This window comes from Bombina bombina, chromosome 3 (assembly GCF_027579735.1).
Source record: "Bombina bombina isolate aBomBom1 chromosome 3, aBomBom1.pri, whole genome shotgun sequence".
NCBI classification, from domain to species: domain Eukaryota; kingdom Metazoa; phylum Chordata; class Amphibia; order Anura; family Bombinatoridae; genus Bombina; species Bombina bombina.
The window spans coordinates 619,619,235-619,642,505 of record NC_069501.1 but is presented as its reverse complement, the minus strand read 5'-3'; positions in this window follow the sequence as shown (position 1 = coordinate 619,642,505).

Sequence of the window (23,271 nt, the reverse complement as noted above, 5' to 3'; positions counted from 1 at the left end):
TTTATTTTGGAGAGACCAAAAGAATGGTAAGAGACAGAATAAGGGAACATGTTTGCCAGATAGAACGAGGCTCTGAAGACACACATCTATATAAACACTTCAAATCTGTCCATAAAGGGAACACCAAAGATCTTTCCTATTGGGGAATTCAAAAAGTAAAAAATAACTGGAGGGGCGGAGATATAGAGCAAAAAATATTAATCAAAGAAGCTGAATTAATTTATAAATACAACACATTATATCCGAATGGGCTTAACTCTGAAATGGATCTATCACCTTTTCTCTTTGAATGAAGCCATATAGCAAATACCCACAATACATCTATTTATAATAGAACTAATGTTATTATAATAATTCTTCATTTATGTTCTGTATTATAGAGCTTATGACTGTTTAACATAGAGAAAGCTGTCCCATGTAAAATTTCCACCTTAAAACTCTGCTGATACATATGAGTAGATGGATAACAAAACATTCCACCTTAAATGAGTCCAATTATTGGAAGACCAATCAGAAAGAACTGATGCCTTTAAATATAATGATACAACAGTCACCAGGATCTTGATAAAGTTCTCTTGAGCGAAACGCGTCGACCTTGTGACTGCTGACCCTACAATTGTGTGAAATAAATACACAAAGAGACTTTCTTTTTTTGGATACCATATGATTTCAGTTTTAATACTGTAACAACCCGGGTTGTCTATTATACTCCTATTGGAACCTTCAAAGTCCTGCGTGAATCAAGCACTAAGTGCAGGATTCTTCTACAACTATCGTTATCTCATAAAAGTTTCCATCCCATCATTCACAAGAATTTGTTTGTCTTCTAACATTCCCAGCCAATCCTACCCGAGATACCAAGCTGTGACGTCAGACGCCAAGACACATGCGGCGCTGATCAGTCACCAGGTGAGAAGGGGAATCGGACGCTGTAAGACGGGTCTGGAGAATAACAGGTACTCGATTCTATTGAGAAAATATTGTATAGTAACCTGCTTCAACCGGAGAGAATACCAATCTAGAAATAACTTTCTATAATCAATATCGGCTAAAACGCTTATGCACATTTGAACTGCACATCTGAACTGTTATTATCCACCTGAGTACAGCAGGGTATACAAATACCATTTAACTTGCCTATACGTTCAAAGAGACGGACACTTGCATAATTTTATGTATGGGGCAGCATATGTAAACACTATCTAAAGTGTCAAAAATAATCTATGTTTTTATATCTTGAATATTTTACATAATAAGGGAGACGTCCCTTCAATTTGATGTTTTTAGTATAACTAGTATATTGTTTATATGCATTTTTTATAAAATATTTTTCAACCCAGACTTTCCGGCAGGTTCTGAGACCCTCGCATTTGGGAGACGCGGGGACTATCCTAGCTTAAACACCTGTTAGATCCGTTAACAAAAGCAGTCAAAACTTTCAGAGTCTTGCAGAGAGACTACAATATACCTAGGACGCACTTCTATGCCTACTTACAGGTTCGTCACTATATGGGGGCGCTGATCAGAGACGGTACAGATTTTTGGGAGGGTTCTCCCTTCCGCCTTTCTCAGACACTATACACCATGGGTAGGTTCTCGCTCTCAGAAATTTACCAGACACTTCTACAGCACCTTTTCACTTCTCATCAGTCTTCGATACAGACAGGTTGGGTTAGAGAGGGTTTGAGAGAGGTCTCTTGGGTAGAAGTAAGGAATAGCTTGTAAAAGACCAGGAAAGCGACTTTGTCAGCTTCATACAGGGAATCCCAAATACGTTTTCTGCACAGGGCCTACCTCACCCCAAGGACACTGGCAAAATGGGCGCCGTCCTCCCCGAACAAGTGTACTAAATGCGCCTTAGCTAACCCTGGGCTTCTCCATTACATATGGGACTGGGGAAAGATACAATTCTGGCTGCGAAGGCGGTTACAGATACAGATTGACTTACTTCCTGAGACTATAATATTTCTGCTTTGGGATGAGAGGCTCCGACAACAAGACTCGGTATTGAGCCTAATTATCTTAGTGGCTAGGAAACACTTACTACAACATTGGATAGCAGATAAAGGTCCCTCTTTCAGGGGTTTCAAAAATCTGCTAAAATCACAACTTTTCATAGAACAGATGGATGTGAGAACCGATGTTCAGAATAGATTAGGCCGGTTCCTACGTAAATGGCGCAGACTTATACTCACTTTCGAACTGGAGGTTCAGAGGCTTATCCTCAGACCTTTTAGGGATTCGATTGCCTTCATGGAAGACGCACTTAGAAGAGACTGGGACCACCTACTCAATTAAAAATCTATAAGGGATATTATGTCAAGCTCCGTAACTTACCTGTACTTTTATCCTCCTCCCCTCTCCCTTATTTCTACCACTATATTATCCCCTCCCCCCCCCTTTTTTTTTTTTTCTCCCAGCCAGGCCTCAGCACCCCAATGGTCCTTTCTCGCAAGGTCCGTAATGATTGCCTCTGATAGAGGTTTTACTATTTGTACTTGTTAGCTAGAGATATACTGTTTAGTTAGGTTTATGGTTTTGTTTGTTGTAAAGAAAAAGGAAAAAATAAGTGGAGTCTGGGACTAGGACTTATGCAACACTGCTGTGCCCATTTTTTGGTTATATACTGAAATTTAATTTTCAACGGTTATCTTGACCCAGTAAATAACATGTTAAGTCTGGAATTAGTATTTTACCCGAGGTCTTTGTAATGAATACCCACTCCCTGTTGTAATATGACAGTATCACGTACTTTTGTTTTATGTGTGCATTTTGTCCTCCCGAATAAAAATGATACTTTTAAAAAATATTTTTCACCAACAGTGACTACATAAATTCTTTCTTATCCCTCCAAAGTGTCAGAAAAAATGGTAATATAGTATTGAACACTATTTAGTTTGTGTTTTGTGGTAACATTTTATCCAATTTAATATTTCACCTTGTAATTCACAACATTTATTTCACATTATTCACAAATCTTTTATTGATATATATCATTTAAACTTTTAGTATACCTTCAGCTATCAGTAGTGCACCTATCACCCCCAATCACTCACACTATATTTAAAAACCTAACCCTACTCAAATAATTTAAATCTACACTAAAAAATTACTAACGCCTAGATTACGAGTTTTGCGGCGTTACCCGCAAAAAGGTGAGCGTACAGCAGAATTTAGCTCCACATCTCACCTCAATACCAGCGTTGCTTAAGTCAGCGGTAAGCTAGCTAAACGTGCTCATGCACGTTTTCCCCATAGGAAACAATGGGGCAGAGCTAGCTGAAAAAAAACCTAACACCTGCAGAAAAGCAGCGTTAGCTTCTAACACAGCCCCATTGTTTCCTATGGGGAAATGAATTTTATGTCTGCACCTAACACCCTAACATGAACCGAGAGTCTAAACACCCCTAATATTACACTTATTAACCCCTAATCTGCCGCCCCAGCTATCGCTGACAACTACATTATATTATTAACCCCTAATCTGCCGCTCCAGACACCGCCGCCACCTACATTATACTTATGAACCCCTAATCTACTGCTCCCAACATCGCTGACACCTACATTATATTTATTAACCCCTAATCTGCCCCCCCCCAACGTCGCCGCAACTATATTAAATTTATTAACCACTAATCTGCCGCGGCCAACGTCACCGCCACTATTATAAATGTATTAACCCCTAAAACTAAGTCTAACCCTAACCCTAACACTCCCCTAACTTAAATATAATTTAAATACATCTAAATAAATTTACTACAATTAAATAAATTATTCCTATTTAAACTAAATACTTACCTGTAAAATAAACCCTAAGCTATTTATTTTAACTAGGTACAATAGTTATTAAATAGTTATTAACTATTTAATAACTACCTAGTTAAAATAAATACAAATATACCTGTAAAATAAATCCTAACCTAAGTTACAATTCAACCTAACACTACACTATAATTAAACTAATTACCTAAACTACCGACAATTAATTACAATTAAATTAAATAAACTAAATTACGAAAAAAAACAAACACTAAATTACAGAAAAAAAAGAATTACAAGAATTTTAAACTAATTACACCTAATCTAATCCCCTAATAAAATAAAAAAGCCCCCCAAAATAATAAAATTCCCTAACCTATACTAAATTACAAATAGCCCTTAAAAGGGCCTTTTGCGGGGCATTGCCCCAAAGTAAGCTCTTTCATCTGTAAAAAAAAATACAATACCCCCCAACATTAAAACCCACCACCCACACACCCATCCCTACTCTAAAACCCACCCAATCCCCCCTTAAAAAAACCTAACACTACCCCCCCAGCCGGGCACAAGTGGACCTCCAGAGGGGCAGAAGTCTTCATCCGATCCGGGCAGAAGAGGTCCTCCAAGCGGCAGAAGTCTTAATCCAGACGGCATCTTCTATCTTCATCCATCCGGAGCGGAGCGGGTCCATCTTCAAGCCAGCCGTCGCGGAGCCATCCTCTTCAAATGACGTCCTAACACTGAATGAAGGTTCCTTTAAATGACGTCATCCAAGATGGCGTCCCTTGAATTCCGATTGGCTGATAGGATTCTATCAGCCAATCGGAATTAAGGTAGGAAAAATCCTATTGGCTGATTGGATCAGCCAATAGGATTGAAGTTCAATCCTATTGGTTGATTGGATCAGCCAATAGGATTGAGCTTGCATTCTATTGGCTGTGCCAATCAGGGGGGATAGGGGTTAATAACTTTATGTAGGTGGCGGCGGTGTAGGGGGTGGCAGATTAGGGGTTAATAAGTATAATGTAGGTGGCGCCGGTGGTGGGGCGGCAGATTAGGGGTTAATAAGTATAATGTAGGTGGCGGCGGTGTCGGGGCAGCAGATTAGGGGTTAATAAGTATAATGTAGGTGGCGACGGTGTAGGAGCAGCAGATTAGGGGTTAATAAGTATAATGTAGGTGGCGGCGGGGACGACAGATTAGGGGTGTTTAGACTCGGGTACATATTAGGGTGTTAGGTGTAAACGTTATTTTAATCTCCCATAGGAATTAATGGGATATCGGGCAGCAGCGAACATAAGCTTTCGCCGCCTTCAGACTCCCATTGATTCCTATGGCATCTGCTGCCTCCAGGGCGGCGGATTGAAAACCAGGTATGCTGGGCCGGAATAGTGGCGAGCGTACCTGCTAGTTATTTGTTAACTAGCAAAAGTAGTCAGATAGTGCCGAATTTGCATTCAGAACATCTGTAGTGACGTAAGCATCGATCTGTGTGGGACTGAGACCGGTGGATAGTATGTTACGTCACAAAATTCTACTTTTGCCCGTCTGTAGCCTTTGATAAATAAGGCGAATCAAGCTCTCCACAATTACGCTGTGGAATTCCACAGTATTTGCGGTTGACAGCTTGATAAATAGAGGCCACAGGGTGTTTCCATCATTCTGTGACCTTGAAACCTCTTTACCAAAGCTTATCACATCTCTCTCTAAAACTTTAACTCCTATGCTGACTCATTTTAGTGAATGATCACATTATCATTCATATTCAAAAAATGTTTTTCTTTTATTCAGATTATTATTATTATTATCAGTTACTTGTAGAGCGCCAACAGATTCCGCAGTACTATAAACATAGGCAGAATAAAAGGAAACATTTAAAGGGATCAGACGGGTAGAGGGCCCTTTCAAGAGTCACACTGTTGTAGTCAGTTCTTAAGAAGGTGATCTACAAACAGCTGGACTCTTAGGCTTACATGCTAAGAGGGTTAACAGGGATAGCAATGGAGGAGAGCAACTGGTATAAAGAAAGGTTAATGTAGGTTGTATGCATCCCTGAACAGTAGAGTCTTTAGGGAGCACTTGAAGCTTTCAAAACTAGGGGAGAGTCTTGTGGAGCAAAGCATAGAGTTCCACAAGATGGGAGCCAGTCTGGAGAAGTGCTGTAAATGGGAGTGTGGGGAGGTAACAAGAGAGGAGGCTAGTAGGAGGTCATGAGCAAAGTGAAGGGGACAGGAGGGAGAGTATCTGGAGACAAGGTCTGAGATATAGGGGGGAGCAGTGCAGTTGAGGGCTTTGTATATCAGAGTGAGAATTTTGTGTTTAATCCTGGAGCAGGCAAGAGGAAGCCAGTGAAGGGATTGGCAGAGAGGTGCAGCAGATGAAGAGAGACGTGTAAGGAAGATGAGCCTGGCAGAGACATTCACCTCTTAATAACTGTACCTATTCCCTAAGACTTACGATGATGAAAGTCTTTTGAACAACTGGATAGCTGATTTTTGTTCTCCAGCTCATTACAAGTTCCATATATTACACACTTGAACTTAGATAGGTCTGTATCACAAAACCATTCTGGCTCTAACCCTTTTGTGTATCCTTCTTCTTCCTCTTTTCAAGTCATTTCTCTGTTAAAGTACACCAAGACTCACTCATGAACTTATTGCTTTTCTTGGCAAGTTAAACAGTATATGGATTTTATTACCCCCTCTAAAGCTAAAATCTCACCCTGGATGTTTCACTTCTCCAATTTCATGTCAGCAAGTGCATGTCTCACATAATCAAAACTGACTTCCTATTTGTTCTTGTAGCACTTTCTTGTAAATGGCTTAAACATTTCACATAATCCTCAAGTTCACATTTTATATTCATATTTGGCTCTGTTTTTCTCTCCTTTGTATGAATTCAAATTTTCCCTAGTCACTAAAACCTGTAATTCCCAAATCCATCCTCAAACCACTAATTCACTTTTTTTTGTTTCCCACCTTAACTATTCCCCCCCCCCTATTAGACCATTACACCATCCATTCTTCCCTATACCACCCCTCCAATTATGTTAAATGCTTTTACCAGATTAAACCATCATTCTATATTGGCTGCTACTGATTGGTTTTGTCTATCCATCAAAATAAAGATACAAATATTAGCCTTAATCTACCAAGCCCACAACAAGAACTTCTCGTTTATATATAGGGTTTACTCACATTCACTGTTTAGCTACTGTTTTATCTCCATTCTTCATTTATGTCATTAGAGAGGCTTGTTGTAAAACTTCTTAAGCCTTTTTTTCCCTCCAACTCTTTACTCCTTACAATCTGGCTACCGTTTATTATACTTCAGTAATTTACATTCTAAATTCTAATCTATTGCACGTATTTCTTAGCATACTCACGTTCTGTTGCTTAATTATCATATCCTACTACCTACTATTATACCTATTCTATGGAATTTTCTTGCACATTCTTCCAGTTTCTTCTTAATTATTAATATAGTTATAAGCCTTATAATAAATCATTTGTTCAGAGAAGCATATCAATTACTTTTGTAAAATCTGCTGCATACTCCACCATTATATTTATCACCAAAATCCCCACTATTGATTACATCTAAATGGCTAGATTACGAGTTTTTGTTGGTAATGGTGTGCAGTGCTAACGAGCCTTTTTTTCTCACCGCTCACTTAAGACAACGCTGGTATTATGAGTTTTCTGCAAGCCGGCGTTAGCCTCAGAAAAGTGAGCGTTGAGGAAAATTTAGCTCCACACCTCAATACCAGCGTTGATTAAGTAAGCGGTGAGCTAGCTGAACGTGCTCATGCACGATTTCCCCATAGGAAACAATGGGGCTGAGCTTGCTGAAAAAAAAAACTAACATCTGCAAAAAAGCAGCGTTCAGCTCCTTACGCAACCCCATTGTTTCCTATGGGGAAATAAAAGTTATGTCTACACCTAACACCCTAACATGAACCCTGAGTCTAACCACCCCTAATATTACACTTATTAACCCCTAATCTGCTGCCCCCAACATCGTCGCCACCTACATTATATTATTTACCCCTAATCTGCCGCTCCGGACACCCCCGCCACCTACATTATACTTATGAACCCCTAATCTGATGCCCCCAACATCGCCGAACCCTACATTTTATGTATTAACCCCTAATCTGCCCCCCCAACGTCAATGCCATTATAATAAATTGATTAACCCCTAAACCTAAGGCTAACCCTAACACCCCCTAACTTAAATATAATTTAAATACATCTAAATAAATTTACTATAATTAACTAAATTATTCCTATTTAAAACTAAATACCTGTAAAATAACCCCTAAGCTAGCTACAATATAACCAATAGTTACATTGTAGCTAGTTTAGGGTTTATTTTTATTTTACAGGCAACTTTGTACTTATTTTAACTAGGTAGAATAGTTATTAAATAGTTATTAACTATTTAATAACTACCTAGTTAAAATAAGTACAAATTTACCTGTAAAATAAAACCTAACCTAAGTTACAATTACACCTAACACTACACTATAATTAAATTAATTACCTAAACTAACTGCAATTAAATTAAATAAACTAAATTACGGAAAAAAAAACTAAATTACAGAAATTAAAAAAGAAATGATACATTTTTAAACTAATTACACCTAATCTAATCCCCCTAATAAAATAAAAAAGGCACCCAAAATAAAAAAATTACCTACCCTATACTAAATTACAAATAGCCCTTAAAAGGGCTTTTTGCGGGGCATTGCCCTAAAGTAATCAGCTCTTTTACCTGTAAAAGAAAATACAATACCCCCCAACATTAAAACCCACCACCCACACACCCAACCCTACTCTAAAACCCACCAAATTCCCCCCTTAATAAAACCTAACACTACCCCCTTGAAGATCACCCTACCTTGAGACGTCTTCACCCAGCCGGGCACAAGTGGACCTTCAGAGGGGCAGAAGTCTTCATCCAATTCAGCCAGAAGAGGACATCCAGACTGGCAGAAATCTTCATCCAGACGGCATCTTCTATATTCTTCCATCTGGAGCGGAGCGGGTCCATTTTGAAGAAATCCGACGCGGAGCATCCTCTTCCATCCGACAGCGACTGAAGAATGAAGGTTCCTTTAAGTGACCTCATCCAAGATGGTGTCCCTTCAATTCCGATTGGCTGATAGAATCCTATCAGCCAATCGGAATTAAGGTAGGAAAAATCCTATTGGCTGAAGCAATCAGCCAATAGAATTGAAGTTCAATCCTATTGGCTGATCTAAACAGCCAATAGGATTGAGCTTGCATTCTATTGGCTGTTCCAATCAATCGGAATCGAAGGGACGCCATCTTGGATGAGGTCACTTAAAGGAACCTTCATTCTTCAGTCGCCGTCGGATGGAAGAGGATGCTCCGCGTCGGATGTCTTCAAGATGGACCCGCTCCGCTCCGGATGGAAGAAGATAGAAGATGCCGCCTTGATGAAGACTTCTGCCAGTCTGGATGTCCTCTTCTGGCTGGAGAGGATGAAGACTTCTGCCCCTCTGGAGGTCCACTTTTGCCCGGCTGGGTGAAGACGTCTCAAGGTAGGGTGATTTTCAAGGGGGTAGTGTTAGGTTTTATTAAGGGGGGATTGGGTGGGTGTTAGAGTAGGGTTGGGTGTGTGGGTGGTGGGTTTTAATGTTGGAGGGGTATTGCATTTTTTTTACAGGTAAAAGAGCTGATTCCTTTGGGGCAATGCCCTGCAAAAAGCCCTTTTAAGGGCTATTTGTAATTTAGTATAGGGTAGGGAATTTTTTTTATTTTGGGGGGCTTTTTTATTTTATTAGGGGGATTAGATTAGGTGTAGATAGTTTAAACATTTGTAATTTCTTTTTTATTTTCTGTAATTTAGTGGGGGGGTTTTCTCGTAATTTAATTTATTTAATTTATTTTTTTAATTGTAGTTAGTTTAGGTAATTAATTTAATTGTAGTGTAGTGTTAGGCGTAATTGTAACTTAGGTTAGGGTTTATTTTACAGGTAATTTGTACTTATTTTAACTAGGTAGTTATTAAATAGTTAATAACTATTTAATAACTATTGTACCTAGTTAAAATAAATACAAAGTTGGGGGCGGAGCCTGGCCATGCTGGATGATGGCTGCCTAGACTTTGGCTCTTATGCCCTACACTCGACCAGTGCCTAATTAAAGGGACTCTAACCCCCTAAATCAGGAACTACTGTCCGGTACAACATAGCCTGCTTTGAAACTTGCCTGGGACCTGCTGTGACCACTGAGCCCAGTCACCTCATCCTCAGAACAAGTGAGGCCTGCTCCGGAACTCGCCGCCAATGCACCGCCTCAGCGTGAACAGTCACACATCACTGAGGGCTCCAACAATTTAAACGAAAAGCTGAGACGGCGGAAGAAAAGCACCATTGGGGCAGACGCAAGTGGCTAAGGCGCATATTACGCCAGACCCACGCTGGAACCGCGACCAGCAAATAATACCGCAAGCGGGTGCTGAAGATCATTTTGGCAGAGCGGGGACACGCTGACCGCAGTGCTCTGGACACAGATAGCAGGGCTGAGGACCTAACGCCTATAGATAACGAAAGTGCGGTGGCCGCGGAGACTCAGTGACAGCTTATAAGCCGGTAAGCAGCAGTCCCTGCCTAGCGCTCATGGAGCGAATACATTTTAGGCATCACAAGCCACTCACAGGGAACATCTGTTAGAGAATACCCTGCTTTAAAAAGCACACCTCAGCTGCAAGGGCTATATTCCGGATTTCCTTATTGTATGCCCTGGGCCCATCCAGTACCCCAACCCACATAATTATACCATTTGGGGCAGGAAACTTGTGACGCAGTTCCCATTTTTCAATACACACTGCAATTGGGACATTATTAAACTCCTTATCAGCTGCAATCTTTACCCAAGGTACACACCAACATACTGACATTGCTTTACAGCTACCCACAGCAGCATGTCCCACAGGAAAAATAACAAGCTGGAGAGGTGCCCCAAATCCTCAAGCTTAACTAACTTTCTCAAGGCTGCCTCTGCTAATACAGACGCCTCAGAGAGCAGACTCCCTTCCTCCCCTCAGGAGGACTTGGACATGGCTGGCTCTTCGTCCCAACAACCCCAGGAATATCTAACTAGAAATGACCTCAATACAATTTCTTCAAAAGCAGATATCAATAAAGTATTAGCTGAAATGAGGTCTCTCTTTGGGGATTTGAAGAGGGATATAAACCAGGTCACACAGCAAGTTTATACACTTGAGCACAAACAAACAGCTCTTGCCGCCACAGTGAAAACCAACTCTCATCACATTAGGGAACATGAAGAACAGATACAATTCCTGCTCTCAAGAGTAGAAGATTTGGACAATAGGGGGCGGCGGAATAACATTAGAGTCCACAGAGTCCCTGAATCTGTCTCTAACACTGCACTTGGGGGATACTTGCAGGACTTGTTCTGCACACTAAAAGGCACACCGAACCAGACGTGCCTATTGAGAGGGCTCATAGGGCACTCAGGCCCAGGCCTTCGCCTAAGGCCCCGCCTAGAGATATAATCATCAAGTTTCTCAGCTATACAGATAAGGAAACCATTATGCAAAAGGCAAGATCTCTACAGAACGTAACACATGCAGGGATATTTCTACAGTTTTTCTCTGACCTGAGTTTAGCCACCCTGCAAAAAAGAAGGGAACTTAAATTCATAACATCCGAATTGCAGGCTTGCCAGATACCGTACAGATGGGGCTTCCCAGTAAGCCTATTAGCCTCCAAAAACGGTACACAAGCAGTTTACAGATCACCGGCGGACCTCCCCGAGTTTTACTCGGAATCAACATACCACCACCGGATCAGGTAGACGGTATTTCGCAGGATTCTCACTCTCAGGACAGAGAAGATTCTGTCCGGGCCCCGGACACTTGAACAGAAACTTCATTTCTAAAAATGCTGTCTGGTACTACGCTACTGGGACCCTGATAAGTATATTATCTTTCTGTTATGCTTAATTGCTATAGTAATAGTTTGACCCTTATAAGATGGACGCTTAGATCCTGGTAAACCGGCTTGGCCACTACCTTAGCACATCGCCTACAATCCTCTTCTTGATTGCCTCTAGAGACTAAGACCTAGATTTGGAGTTTGGCGGTAGCCGTGAAAACCAGCGTTAGAGGCTCCTAACGCTGGTTTTAGGCTACCGCCGGTATTTGGAGTCAGTCAGGAAAGGGTCTAACGCACAATTTTCAGCCGCAACTTTTCCATACCGCAGATCCCCTTACGTCAATTGCGTATCCTATCTTTTCAATGGGATCTTCCTAACTCCGGTATTTAGAGTCGTGTCTGAAGTGAGCGTTAGAATTCTAACGACAAAACTCCAGCCGCAGAAAAAAGTCAGTAGTTAAGAGCTTTCTGGGCTAACGCCGGTTCATAAAGCTCTTATCTACTGTGTCTCTAAAGTACACTAACACCCATAAACTACCTATGTACCCCTAAACCGAGGTCCCCCCACATCGCCTCCACTCTATTACATTTTTTTAACCCCTAATCTGCTGACCGCCACCTACGTTATCCTTATGTACCCCTAATCTGCTGCCCCTAACACCGCCGACCCCTGTATTATATTTATTAACCCCTAACCTACCCCCCACAACGTCGCCGCCTGCTACCTACAATAATTAACCCCTAATCTGCCGACCGCAAAGCGCCGCTACTTACGTTATCCTTATGTACCTCTAATCTGCTGCCCCTAACACCGCCGACCCCTATATTATATTTATTAACCCCAAATCTGCCCCCCACAACGTCGCCTCCACCTGCCTACACTTATTAACCCCTAATCTGCCGAGCGGACCGCACCGCTATTATAATAAAGTTATTAACCCCTAATCCGCCTCACTAACCCTATAATAAATAGTATTAACCCCTAATCTGCCCTCCCTAACATCGCCGACACCTAACTTCAAACATTAACCCCTAATCTGCCGACTGGAGCTCACCGCTATTCTAATAAATTTATTAACCCCTAAAGCTAAGTCTAACCCTAACACTAACACCCCCCTAAATTAATTATAATTTAAATCTAACGAAATGAATTAACTCTTATTAAATAAATTATTCCTATTTAAAGCTAAATACTTACCTGTAAATAAATCCTAATATAGCTACAATATAAATTATATTTATATTATAGCTATTTTAGGATTTATATTTATTTTACAGGTAACTTTGTATTTATTTTAACCAGGTACAATAGCTAAAATAGTTAAAATAATTACAAAATTACCTGTAAAATAAATCCTAACCTAAGTTACAATTAAACCTAACACTACACTATCAATAAATAAATTAAATACAATATCTACGAATAACTAGAATGAAATAAACTAACTAAAGTACAAAAAATAAAAAAGAACTAAGTTACAAAAAATAAAAAAATATTTACAAACATCAGAAAAATATTACAACAATTTTAAACTAATTACACCTACTCTAAGCCCCCTAATAAAATAACAAAGACCCCCAAAATAAAAAAATGCCCTACCCTATTCTAAATTACAAAAGTTCAAAGCTCTTTTACCTTACCAGCCCTGAACAGGGCCCTTTGCGGGGCATGCCCCAAAGAATTCAGCTCTTTTGCCTGTAAAAAAACCACATACAATACCCCCCCCAACATTACAACCCACCACCCACATACCCCTAATCTAACCCAAACCCCCCTTAAATAAACCTAACACTAAGCCCCTGAAGATCTTCCTACCTTATCTTCACCATACCAGGTTCACCAATTGATCCAGAAGAGCTCCTCCGATGTCGTGATCCAAGCCCAAGCGGGGGGCTGAAGAGGTCCATGATCCGGCTGAAGTCTTCATCCAAGCGGGAGCTGAAGAGGTCCATGATCCGGATGAAGTCTTCTATCAATGGCATCTTCAATCTTCTTTCTTCCGGATCCATCTTGCAGACCTCCGACGCGGAACATCCTGCTGGCCCGACGGACTACTGACGAATGAAGGCTCCTTTAAGGGACGTCATCCAAGATGGCGTCCCTCGAATTCCGATTGGCTGATAGGATTCTATCAGCCAATCGGAATTAAGGTAGGAAAATTCTGATTGGCTGATGGAATCAGCCAATCAGAATCAAGTTCAATCCGATTGGCCGATCCGATCAGCCAATCAGATTGAGCTCGCATTCTATTGGCTGATCGGAAACCCATTTCAAAAAAGGAAAAGAGCCAAAATGGTCTAACCCCAAATTCTAACCATGTTCTTTGCATCTGGCCCCTCAAAGAAAAATGGAGTGGGAATTATCATAAAGCATTCTACTTCCTTTAGTTTGAAGCAAGAGATTAAAGACCCTGAGGTACTTTACCTAATAATAACAGGCACACTGCACAAAAGACCTGTCACGTTAGTCAATGCATATTTCCCAAACGTACGCCAACATAAATTCATGACAACCCTCACCAACAAAATACTTGAAACCCAAACAGGAGCTCTGCTCCTTGCAGGGGACTTCAATCTACCCTTGGACCCACTACTTGATACTTCCAGGGGGGTAGCCTCTGTCCCAAAAAAGACTATCAAACAATGTAACACTAGACTGGAAGAGCTGGCAGTCCATGACACCTGGAGAACACAATATCCCATACGACGAGACTATACCTTTTTCTCCAACCCCCATGACTTCTACACGAGAATTGATTACATCTTCACGGACCAGACTACTCTGGCCTCAGTGGAGAAAACACAAATTCTTCCTATGACTTGGTCGGACCATGCCCCGGTCCTCTGCAGACTGAACTGGCCAACTATACCTGAACACCCGTTTATATGGCGCTTTGACGACTTCCTACTTAACAATCAACTGCTCAGAGGGAAGATAGAAACTACACTTACTGATTATTTTACTATTAACGATATAGCTGAGACCCCAAGACACATACTCTGGGAGGCGCATAAATGTGTACTTTGTGGCAAACTTATCAAACAGAAGGCCATTTTGGCAACACAAACTAGAAAAAGGTTCTCTTCACTTTTAACCAATATACTCGATTTAGAAATAAAACATAAGAGACAACCGTCGGACACTTCGGTACTCACTGAACTTAAAAAAGCTAGGAGGGAGATACAGGACATTTACATGCTAGATCATCAGAAAAAGGCGCTGCAGAACCAACAACAGTTCTATGAATTTGGGGACAAAGCAGGTAGATTATAAGCCAGAGCTCTTAGGAGAAAGCAACTGAAGACACATGTACATACGCTGATAGATAAAAACAGTTTAGCACATGCAGATAGCCCAGCCATTGCAGAGACTATTAGAGCATATTACCAGGACCTATACAATCTGCAGAATCCCTCTGCCCCTCCCCCAAACAGTGGACAGGTGTCACCATCCCCAGACATGAGTTCCTACCTGGACTCCATTGAGCTGCCTTCCCTGTCTCAGGCAGACGTAGAGACCTTAAATGCCCCTATTTCTTCAGAAGAAGTGTCACGAACTATAGAAGAATTACCATCGGGTAAAAGCCCGGGACCAGACGGCTTTAGCGCCAAATACTATAAACTCTATAAACAGATCTTGTCCCCTCAATTAGTCAGCCTATTTAATACCTTAGACACCTCCCAGGGTTTCCCTCCTTCGATGTTAGTAGCACATATTACAACTATTCCCAAACCGGGCAAACCACCAAACAGGCCTGAAAATTTTCGACCTATTTCACTTCTTAATGTGGATATTAAAATATTTGCTAAAATCCTTTCTAACAGGTTAAATAAATTTCTGCCCGACTTGATCTCGCCAGACCAGGTGGGATTTGTACCTGGCCGGGAGGCCAGGGACAACACCATAAAAGCCACATTGCTAAGTAATTACGCACAAGTTAATAAAATTCCGATGATCCTGGTCTCTACCGATGCTGAGAAGGCCTTCGACAGGATTAGCTGGAATTTTTTGAAAGCAGTCCTGTCGAAGATGGGGTTCGGACAGTCCTTTGTCCAAAGGATCTTCTCTTTATATACAACCCCCTCAGCCCAGGTTAGGATTAACAGCATCCTGTCTGATTCCTTTAATATTTCAAACGGCACCAGACAGGGGTGTCCGCTATCTCCATTGTTATTCGCTCTGGTCATGGAGGTCTTGGCTCAAAGGATAAGAGATAATAAGAGAATCAAGGGAATAATGATAGGGGACCAAGAACATAAATTGTCAATGTATGCTGACAATGTCTTACTCTCCCTGACAGACCCACTGACATCACTCCCAGAGGTACTGAGAGAATTCGAGATCTATGGTAGGTTCTCTAACTTTCACCTAAACAAAACAAAATCAGAAATACTAAATGTCAACCTTCCCCAGACAGAGATCTGCCAACTTTCTGCCCTATGCCCATTACTAATCCAAACCCGCACCCTAAGGTATCTGGGAATCAATCTTACTCCCTCCCCAGACACATTATTTGAGGCTAACTACCCACAATTACTCTCAGATATCATGGGGGATCTTTCCTCATGGAGGAACAAACCAGTTTCCTGGCTGGGGAGAATCGGTATTGTTAAAATGAATGTCTTGCCAAGAATTTTGTATTACCTCCAGACTCTCCCGATTCCCCTGCCTACACACTACCTACATAAGCTACAAGGGATGTTAGAAGACTTTATCTGGAAGGGAATTAGACCAAGAATTGCAAAAAAAACCCTTTACCTATAGGAAATCCATTAACATTCAACACCAAATTGAGTGCTGCCACAACTCTCAGGGGAAACTCTGGGTGCAAATCTGCAGGACAATTTTAGGAAAACAGAACTCGGGGGCCCTGGCCTGGACATCCGCCAAGTCTAGGCCCAAAATATTAGAAAGTTATTCAATTATCAAAGAATTTTTTGTCAGATGGGATAGATCACTTGTGGAATATCCACATATTACCTCTAACCCTTCCCCACTTACGCCATTTGTAGACAACCCGGATATACCCTTTACGTGCTCGCAGCGACTGTTGATAGATAAAACACTGTTTACACAGGTGATATTTAATCGCCTTTTGACAAACAAAAAACTTAGGAACAGAGTGGACCTGAGACAGAACGGACTGGCTATCCCATGGTTCTATTACACACAGCTCCAACATTTCCTATCAACATACAAAAAATCCAAGGACATGACTAGACAATTGACTGTTTTGGAATCTATCTGCCTACTTCCAAACACACCGAAGCATCTGATCTCCATAATTTACCGGATGCTCCTTTTACCAAAAGATACACCCTTGCCTGACTATGTGAGGCGTTGGAATGGGGAATTTAACCCGCCCCCTACCGACAAAGATTGGCAAACGATCCTAACTACACATATGAGGGCCTCGGTCTCGGCGAGAATAACTGAGTCCAACTATAAATTTCTGTCCAGGTGGTATCTTTCACCGGACAGAATACAAAAGATTTACAAGCAATCCGACGGGAGATGTTGGCGTGGATGCGGGGAACGTGGCACCCTCCTTCACATTTGGTGGGACTGTGACATTATAAGACCCTACTGGCAGTTTATCCTTGATATCATAGGGACCACAATGAACATGCCCTTGGCCAGAACACCCAACCTTCTATTGTTTCATAACACTCCCAAATTTAAAGATAAACCCTCAAAACAACTCTTTCTCATAATGCTCAATAGCGCCAAGTCTCTTATCCCCAGAAAGTGGAAAAAGATAGAAACTCCCACAGTGATGGAGTGGGCTCTTCAGGTGGACAGACTGCTACAACTGGAGAGATACAGGTATATGAGGGATGACAAAATAGAAACACACGAGTATATGCTGGAAATGTGGAAACCAATAATTTCAGACTTACGAGACAAAGTATAAGACAAGGACTGACAATAAAAACAAACCTGGGGCAGCTGGATTAGAGGGCCCACTTTGGAAACTCCTGACTGGGATACATTCTAGGACCCCCCCTCCCCCCCTCTACTGTTCCCTCATCCTCCTTCCCATTGTCCCCCCCCCCTTCCTTTTTATTTTTTTATTTTTTTTTGTTGTTCTCTCCCTCCCCTTCACTCTCTTTTCTCTATCCTTCTCTGTTTTCTCTCCTTTTTTTTTTTTAATTGTATACTCTCGACGTGACAGTGTGTGTCAACCCACGCCAAGACCATCTTATTTTATAATGTTTATGTACATTGTTAATCTTGTTGTTTTTCTTTTATAATTTTGGGTATGTGCTTTTGGGACTCAACAAATATTGGTGGACTCAGAGACTTTCTCTTTCCCATCACCAAGTGTTATGGGATTTGTTGACTACTCATGGACACTGAACTCAGATTAACGCAGAGACTCCACCAATGTTCACAACTTATTGTTATGCTTGATGTATTCATTGTCTCTTGAAGTATGTACCATTGTTACTTTATTTCAATAAAGCATTGAAAACGAAAAAAAATAAAAATAAATAAAAATACAAAGTTGCCTGTAAAATAAATATAAACCCTAAGATTGATACAAATGTAACTATTAGTTATATTGTAGCTATCTTAGGGTTTATTTTACAGGTAAGTATTTCGTTTTAAAAAAGAATAATTTAATTAATTGTAGTAATTTTATTTATATTTTTTCAAATTCTATTTAAGTTAGGGGGGTGTTAGGGTTAGGGTTAGATTTAGATTTAGGGGTTAATACATTTAATATAGTAGCGGCGACGTTGGGGAAGGCAGATTAGGGTTAATAAATGTAGGTAGGTGTCGGCAATGTTAGGGCCGGCAGATTAGGGGTTAATAAAATGTAACTAGTGTTTGCGAGGTGGGAGTGCGGTGGTTTAGGGGTTAATATATTTATTAAAGTGGCGGCGATGTCCGGTTGGCAGATTAGGGGTTAAATATTTTAGTTAAGTGTTTGCGATGTGGGGTGGGGCCTCGGTTTAGGGGTTAATAGGTAGTTTATGGGTGTTAGTGTACTTTTAGCACTTTAGTTAAGAGTTTTATGTTACGGCGTTAGTCCATAAAACTCTTAACTGCTGACTTTTAAATGCGGTAGGAGTCTGGACAGGAGAGGGTCTACCGCTCACTTTTTCCAACAATCGTAATTATGAAAATCCCATGAAAAAGATAGGATACGCAATTGACGTAAGGGGATTTGCGGCATGCGAAAATCACGGAAGAAAAGTGAGCGGTACACCTGTACCTGCCAGACTCGTAATATTAGCGGGCGTTAAAAAGCAACGTTGGGACCCCTCAACGCTGCTTTTTAAGGCTAACGCAAGACTCGTAATCTAGGCGATAGTATGTTAACATATTTTCTGTTTTTATAATGTATTTAATTTCCCCTTGCATAGCACTTTGGAAAGCTTTAGCATTGTTATTAAAATTAGAATTAAAATAAAGCTATGATTTAGATGCTAAAATTCCAGTATCAAACTCTTTGATGTCCACCAAAAATAATCATAATTCTTATTGCTTAAAATGGTACATAAATGTCAAGAAAATTTGCATTTGATGTATTGAAAATTGTTTATTAAAACACTAGTCCTAAAGCCCGTGTACACGGGCCAATTTTTTAGGTACCGTGGTTCCAACCCTTGCTCCCTCTCTCTCCCCCCCTCTCTTTTGTGCTCTCTCCCCCTTCTCTTTTTCTCTCTCTCTCCCCCTTCTCTTTTTCTCAATATCTCCCCCTTCTCTCTCCCCCTTATTTTTCACTCTCCCCTTCTCTTTTTCTCTCTCTCTCCCCCTTCTCTTTTTCTCTCTCTCCCCCCTTCTCTCTCCCCCTTCTCCCCCTCTCTCTCTCCCTTCTCCCCCTCTCTCCCTCCTTCTCTCTCCCCCTCTCTCTCTCCCCCTTCTCCCCCTCTCTCTCTCCCTTCTCCCCCTCTCTCTCTCCCCCTTCTCTCTCTCCCCCTTCTCCCTCTCCCCCTCTCTCTCTCTCCCCCTTCTCTCTCCCTTCTCTTTTTCTCTCTCTCTCCCCCTTCTCTTTTTCTCTCTCTCCCCCCTTCTCTCTCCCCCTTCTCCCCCTCTCCCTTCTCTCCCTCTCTCTCTCCCTTCTCTCTCCCCCCTTCTCTCTCCCACTTCTCTCTCCCCCTCTCTCCCCCTCTCTCTCTCTCCCCCTTCTCCCCCTCTCTCTCTTTCCCCTTCTCCCCCTCTCTCTCTCCCCCTTCTCCCCCTCTCTCTCTCCCCCTTCTCCCCCCCTCTCTCTCTCCCTCTTCTCTCTCCCCCCTTCTCTCTCCCCCTTCTCCTTTTCTCTGTCTCTTCCCCTTCTCTCTCCCCCTTATTTTGCACTCTACCCCTTCTCTTTTTCTCTCTCTCTCCCCCTTCTCCCCCTCTCTCTCTCCCCCTTCTCTCTCAACCTTCTCTCTCTCTCCCCCTTATTTTGCTCTCTCTCTCCCCCCCTTCTCTCCCTCCTCTTTTTCTCTGTCTCTTCCCCTTCTCTCTCTCCCCCTTCTTTCTCTCCCTCCCCCTTCTGTTTCTCTCTCTCCCCTTCTCTCTCCCCCTTATTTTGCACTCTCCCCCTTCTCTTTTTCTCTCTCTCTCCCCCTTCTCTCTCTCCCCCTTCTTTCTCTCCCTCCCCCTTCTGTTTCTCTCTCTCCCCTTCTCTTTCTCTCTCTCTCCCCTTCTCTCTATATCTCTCTCTCTCCCCCCCCCCCCCTGTGGTTCACTTGCCTGAGCCTCGCGCTGCTGTGGTTCACTTGCAGAGGTGCGCATGCGAGGTCGGATGGGTGCGCGTGCGATCAGCTGTGCGCTTTCTAAGATCTTTTCACTTGCCTGATCCTCGCGCTGCTGTGTTCCTCGCGCTGCTGTTTCATTTGCAGAGGTGCGCGTGCGAGGTCGGGTGGGTGCGCGTGCGATCAGCTGTGCGCTTTCTAAGGCCAAGTGTTTGTCTCTACTGCGCATGACGGCTTCAGACAAACACTTGGCCTTTTATAATATAGGATATTCATTTAAAATTTTCTCCCCTATGTCCAATAGCATAACATTAAATCTAAAAAAATATCCAATCACTGTCAGTTAGCATTGTATCAGCCTAAGGGGCATATTTATCAAGCTCCGTATGGAGCTTGATGCCCGTGTTTCTGGCGAGCCTGCTCCATAACCTGTCTACCTGCTCTGAGGGGGGGGGGTGACCGTGGATCTGCAGGTGGCGGCATTGCACCAGCAGTTCACAAGAACTGCTGGTACAATGATAAATGCCGAGAGCGTATGCTGTCTGCATTTATCGATGTGCAGCGGACATGATCCGCAATATCGGACCATGTCCGCTCGCACTTTATTAAATAGGCCCCCATGTCTTTAATTGTTTCTGAATACAGTGCGATTCTGTCCATATCTGATTAGTGTGGCAAATTCTTCTGGAGCTATGAGCATAGGACTGAGGGTTATTTCTCTCATTTTCTTTTTATTGTAGGGTGTTTGAGTTTCATATATGCTGTGCTGGATGATCAAAGATGCCTGATAGGTATGTGGTAGTGAAACATATCCTGAAGATACAGGTGACTGTTTTTGGACGGCTCAATGTAGCATAGAAAATAACTTAAAGGTGGCAGTTTGCTCTACAGGAAGCTAGTGTGGTTTTTCTTTTATTCCAGTATGTGGTAATTCTTTCTCTTTTATGTGAATATTGAAGCTGTAGTGTTTGCCTGGCCTGAAAGCATAAAAAATTCTAGTCTGGTACAAATACATTCTTACAACACATTAGTAGAATCCAGCTGAGGTGATAAAAGTAACAATAATTTTAATATTTCTTCGATCAAGGGATGGCATATTTTTAAAATATGTGAGCCTTACCGAATATTGTGGAGTCAGACAAACATTTTTAGGAACCACTGAATAATTTCATAGATAGGTAAAAGCATAATAATACAAACAAGTGATAGTTGTGTCTATCTAGCTCTCAGAATTTGTAGAATGGTAAAATTATTGCTGAATGGCTATTTTTAGGATACATTTGTGTCTTGGCCATAATCTAGATTTTTGAAAATAAAGCTTTTTTCTGCAAATAGTGGTGACGTGTATATTTCTTGTGCTCCTTCTTATGCCATCAAAAGGGCCCTGATGATCAAAAGACGAAAGTGCTACTAGGCGGAAAAATACTTAAAAGGATCCCCCCTCTAAGTGAAAGGGAGTCTGTCAGAATATTCAAAGCTCTCGACATAGCGGCATCGCCAATAGGCATTTGCTATACATGATAAATAAAAATTGTGTGTGAAACAATATTTCATTTACTTATTAAAATCCCCAAAATAGAAAATGGGGAGGGTGCTCAGTGTAGAAATATACAGATAAATATGTTATATAAAGAAAAGATACACCATAAAGAGCACTCGCTTGAGTTACTAATCTAAAGTGAAGGAAGCAACGACACATAGGACGATATAGGAAGATGAATTGAATGCACCTATTTCTAAGGAAGAAATACTGGTAACAATAAAAAACGCAAAATTGAATAAAGCTGCTGGGCCAGATGGGATCCCGGTAGAATTGTGCAAAATACTTATGGAAGAGATATGTAACTTATTAGTGGTTCTGTTTAATAATTATTATATTACATCTTCCCCTATATCAAATCTATTTTCAGCAGCTAATATAACCCTTATCCATAAAAAGGGTAAAGACCCCGAGCACACAGCTTCATATAGACCTATATCTGTCTTAAACTCTGATTATAAAATTATTTTATCCATTATAGCTAATAGAATGAAGAACTTTTTGCCTAAAATAATCCATATGGATCAAGCGAGCTTCATCAATGGACGCACTGTAACCTCTAACTTACATAAAGTTGAAATATTGTTAGATTTTTTTTGGAACCAAAATCTGACTCAAAAAAATGACAGGCTTGATAAGGATTTAGCTATACTATCTATAGACACCGAGAAGACATTTGATTCCATATCATGGGATCACCTGCTATATTCTTTAGAAAGTTTTGGCATTAAAGGTCATTGCTTAGATTTTATAGCCAAGATCTATAAAAAGCCATACTCAGCACTTTTGATAAATGGCAATCTTTCTAATAAAATTGTGCTAGGGCGAGGTACTCGTCAAGGCTGCCCTTTGTCGCCTTTATTGTTTAATATTGCAATTGAACCTCTAGCAATTTGGCTCCGTTCAGAACTAGTAGGGATGAGAGTGGGCACAATGGCGTTTAAAATCTCTTTCTATGCTGATGATTTGCTAATTTTTTTAGAGGATTCGATAAAGTCCATTCCAAAAATCCTTTATTTACTTTCAACTTTTATTTCATTTGCAGGGTATAAGATAAATCTCCAAAAAAGTGAACTTTTATGGATACAAAAACATAAGGGAAGTTGCATTGATCATCCATTTAAAAATACAGACAATATCAAATATCTGGGTATTATATTACATAGAAATCCCAAGATGTGGTATAATTTAAATTTTAAACCGGTTTTTGAGAAAGCCATTTCAGACCTTAAGAATTGGCTGACATTTCCTCTTCCGCTCTCGGCTCGAGTTAATCTATTTAAAACAATTATTTTTCCACGGATACTTTACTTACTGCAAAATCTTCCATTATTCATTCCTAACCAGG